The following is a 5276-nucleotide window of genomic DNA, read 5'->3' as shown; positions in this document are numbered from 1 at the left end:
GGACCTTATGAACCGAGTGTGTGGGCCATATCTTGACAAGTTTGTCATTGTTTTCATCGATGACATACTTATTTACTCAAAGAATGATCAAGAGCACGAAGAACATTTGAGAAAAGTTCTAGAAGTATTGAGGAAAGAAAAACTGTACGCTAAGTTTTCAAAGTGTGCATTTTGGTTGGAAGAAGTTTAATTCCTCGGTTACATAGTGAACAAAGAAGGTATCCAGGTGGACCCGGAAAAGATCGAAACCGTTGAAAAGTGGAAAACCCCAAAAACTCCGAAGCATATACGTCAATTTTTAGGATTGGCTGGTTACTACAGAAGATTCATCCAAGATTTTTCCAAAATAGCAAAACCCTTGACTGCATTAACGTATAAAGGGAAGAAATTTGAATGGAAGGATAAACAAGAGAAGGCGTTTCAGTTATTGAAGAAAAAGCTAACTACGGCACCTATATTGTCATTGCCTGAAGGGAATGATGATTTTGTGATTTATTGTGATGCATCAAAGCAAGGTCTCGGTTGTGTATTAATGCAACGAACGAAGGTGATTGCTTATGCATCCAGTGTTGAGATTTAACAAGTTCCATAATGAGTAAAACATTTTATGAATCAAATTAAAGCGGAAGCATGAAAATATTACCAATTGAACTTGTTAATCTTTAACCAATTAAAGTTAAATCCCAATTAGGATCAAGTTGTGAAACATACTTACAAACTACAAGCAAGAAAAGGGTTTATACCTACTCCAAGCTTGTTGATGAGTGATGAAGATGATGATGATGATATATGGAGCTCCAAAAGTATGAAACTTCAAGTTGTTATACCTCAAACTTATGCACCAACACCCTTGTTTTTAGTTAGGATTTTGTTTAACACTTGAATGAGCTTGCAAAAACCAAAATAATAACCCTTTCTCACCCCCTAAAGGCCACGGCAATCAGCTGCAGAATGGGGAGGTTTGTGCAGTTTTTTTTTTTTATGTATTTTGATGTGTATGCATGTGTGTTTTAGTCTCCAACAAGTCTTGGTACTTATGCCTCTTGAAAATAGAAGTAACCACACACATGGCTAGTCAAAATGGCATGCTTGTTGAGACTCCAATGCCACTTCCTAATGGGTTTTATAAAATATGTTTTATAAAAAAAAAGATTTTATAAAACCATTTTTATAAACTTCCATATTTATTTATGTACATTTTATTATATAAAACCAATTTATATAAAATGTAACATAAATTAATTAATTATTTAACACATAAATAATTAAATCCATATTATATAAATTATTTCATAATTTATATACACACATCAAGTAATATTTAAGAAAACCATTTTTCTTAAAGTTCAAGTGTCGCGTATTTAATCAACGATCCAAACGTTAAGATCAAATACATGTAAGGTGTCGGTAAGCTTGTTATTGGGTATGACCCGACTTGGATCAAAACATATTAGCCATGTTAATTTAATATGTCTCTCGGGCATAAGAAATACCTTCAATCTCCCACTTGCACGAGAAACATAAGAAATTAATGCAAGTGATGGATACCACCTAACGACCGTCCATCACCCCCAATATGTTATGACTTTGTGCCATTCAATAACATCATCCCTTTCGAGTTCCCATCTCGAATATGAATAGGTGAATATTTCATTATATCCTTTCATCCTAGATGTCATGTTAAATCCAAGAGAGACAGAGTGATCACTCTCTTCTAGATTTAACTTTATCAGGCCTTAAACATCTGACTCTCAACGAATAAGAGGGACAAATTCCATCTTGACTACATACGTCCTAAATATATACCTTGCATTATACCTGAGCTCTTCCTTATGAACTACCATATTTCAGAATAGCGAAGGAAAGAATCAAGGCACAATACTTGGTAAATATCCAAAACCAATATGTATCTCAGGTAAGAGGATACAATGATATTCGCCTTTACTCAAGATTACATGTGATCAACCACAAAGGCTCCATTTAGTAAATCTTGAGGGCGGGTCTTCCAATATTTGTATCCCACAAATATCTATGAACCTTGGTTGCAACCTTGCCCCACATTCATCCCGTGAATGTATACCAATCCAAGTTCATAATAGTCTAAACCTCACACTTGTTCCCATAAGTGTAATCGAATACGGAATTTAGAATAATTACTTATTCATGGATAAAATATGCAAAATAGTAATATGACTCAAATTTAATAAATTAATACCATAATTATATTAATGAGTTTGAACAAATTTCGTCTCGTTACAATACTTAAAATAGATCATGACCAATCACTAGAATGTCGAAGCCCTAATGCACAAACATGTCCTGCATGTTTTTCTCCATGTAAGAGCTTCGTGAGAGGATCCGTTATATTAAGATCTGTGTGAACTTTGCGAATACATATTGTAGTGACCCGAACTTTTCCATGTTTATATATATATTAAATGAAATTGTTATTTACATGATTAAGTGTTTCCAACATTTTAAGCAATCAAACTTGTTAAGACTTGATTAATTGAAATAGGTTTCATATAGACAATTGACTACCCAAGTTGACCGGTGATTCACGAACGTTAAAACTTGTAAAAACTATACGATGACATATATATGGTTATATATATAGTTAACATGATTTTATTATAAGTATGTATCTCATTAGGTATTTTAACAATGAGTTATATACATAAAAATGAGACTATTAATTTAAGAAACTCGAAAACGATATATATAATGATTATCGTTATAACAACGTCTTACTAGGTACATATGAATCATATTAAGATATTGATACACTTGGTTAATTATGTTAAATGATAAGTAAATATATTATTAAGTGTATTAACAATGAAATACATATGTAAAAATAAGACTACTAACTTAATGATTTCGAAACGAGAAATATATGTAACGATTATCGTTGTAACGACATTTAACTGTATATATATCATACTAAGATATATTATATATCATAATATAATGATAATATAACAATTTAACATCTCATTTGTTATAATAAACAATGGGTTAATAACATTCAACAAGATCGTTAACCTAAAGGTTTCAAAACAACATTTACATGTAACGACTAACGATGACTTAACGACTCAGTTAAAATGTATATACATGTAGTGTTTTAATATGTATTCATACACTTTTGAAAGACTTCAAGACACTTATCAAAATACTTCTACTTAACAAAAATTCTTACAATTACATCCTCGTTCAGTTTCATCAACAATTCTACTAGTATGCACCCGTATTCGTACTCGTACAATACACAGCTTTTAGATGTATGTACTATTGGTATATACACTCCAATGATCAGCTCTTAGCAGCCCATGTGAGTCACCTAACACATGTGGGAACCATCATTTGGCAACTAGCATGAAATATCTCATAAAATTACAAAAATATGAGTAATCATTCATGACTTATTTACATGAAAACAAAATTACATATCCTTTATATCTAATCCATACACCAACGACCAAAAACACCTACAAATACTTTCATTCTTCAATTTTCTTCATCTAATTGATCTCTCTCAAGTTCTATCTTCAAGTTCTAAGTGTTCTTCATAAATTCCAAAAGTTCTAGTTTCATAAAATCAAGAATACTTCCAAGATTGCAAGTTTACTTCCAAGTTTTCTAAATCCATTCCAAGTAATCATCCAAGATCAAGAAACCTTTGTTACTTACAGTAGGTTATCTTTCTAATATAAGGTAATAATCATATTCAAACTTTAATTCAATTTCTATAACTATAACAATCTTATTTCGAGTGGAAATCTTACTTGAAATTGTTTTCGTGTCATGATTATGCTTCAAGAACTTTCAAGCCATCCAAGGATCCTTTGAAGCTAGATCTATTTTTCTCATTTCCAGTAGGTTTATACAAGGAACTTGAGGTAGTAATGATGTTCATAACATCATTCGATTCATACATATAAAGCTATCTTATTCGAAGGTTTAAACTTGTAATCACTAGAACATAGTTTAGTTAATTCTAAACTTGTTCGCAAATAAAAGTTAATCCTTCTAAATTGACTTTTAAAATCAACTAAAAACATGTTCTATATCTATATGATATGCTAACTTAATGATTTAAAACCTGGAAACACGAAAAACACCGTAAAACCGGATTTACGCCGTCGTAGTAACACCGCGGGCTGTTTTGGGTTAGTTAATTAAAAACTATGATAAACTTTGATTTAAAAGTTGTTATTCTGGGAAAATGATTTTTATTATGAACATGAAACTATATCCAAAAATTATGGTTAAACTCAAAGTGGAAGTATGTTTTCTAAAATGGTCATCTAGACGTCGTTCTTTCGACTGAAATGACTACCTTTACAAAAACGACTTGTAACTTATTTTTCCGACTATAAACCTATACTTTTTCTATTTAGATTCATAAAATAAAGTTCAATATGAAACCATAGCAATTTGATTCACTCAAAACGGATTTAAAATGAAGAAGTTATGGGTAAAACAAGATTGGATAATTTTTCTCATTTTAGCTACGTGAAAATTGGTAACAAATCTATTCCAACCATAACTTAATCAACTTGTATTGTATATTATGTAATCTTGAGATACCATAGACACGTATACAATGTTTCGACCTATCATGTTGACACATCTATATATATTTCGGAACAACCATAGAGACTCTATATGTGAATGTTGTAGTTAGCTATACAGGGTTGAGGTTGATTCCAAAATATATATAGTTTGAGTTGTGATCAATACTGAGATACGTATACACTGGGTCGTGGATTGATTCAAGATAATATTTATCGATTTATTTCTGTACATCTAACTGTGGACAACTAGTTGTAGGTTACTAACGAGGACAGTTGACTTAAAAAACTTAAAACATCAAAATATATTAAAAGTGTTGTAAATATATTTTGAACATACTTTGATATGTATGTATATATTATTATAGGTTCGTGAATCAACCAGTGGCCAAGTCTTACTTCCCGACGAAGTAAAAATCTGTGAAAGTGAGTTATAGTCCCACTTTTAAAATCTAATATTTTTGGGATGAGAATACATGCAGGTTTTATAAATGATTTACAAAATAGACACAAGTACGTGAAACTACATTCTATGGTTGAATTATCGAAATCGAATATGCCCCTTTTTATTAAGTCTGGTAATCTAAGAATTAGGGAACAGACACCCTAATTGACGCGAATCCTAAAGATAGATCTATTGGGCCTAACAAACCCCATCCAAAGTACCGGATGCTTTAGTACTTCGAAATTTATATCATA

Source organism: Rutidosis leptorrhynchoides, chromosome 8 (assembly GCF_046630445.1).
Source record: "Rutidosis leptorrhynchoides isolate AG116_Rl617_1_P2 chromosome 8, CSIRO_AGI_Rlap_v1, whole genome shotgun sequence".
In the NCBI taxonomy this organism is placed as follows: Eukaryota; Viridiplantae; Streptophyta; class Magnoliopsida; order Asterales; family Asteraceae; genus Rutidosis; species Rutidosis leptorrhynchoides.
The sequence above is the reverse complement of the archived record's forward strand: the minus strand, read 5'-3'. Positions refer to the sequence as shown.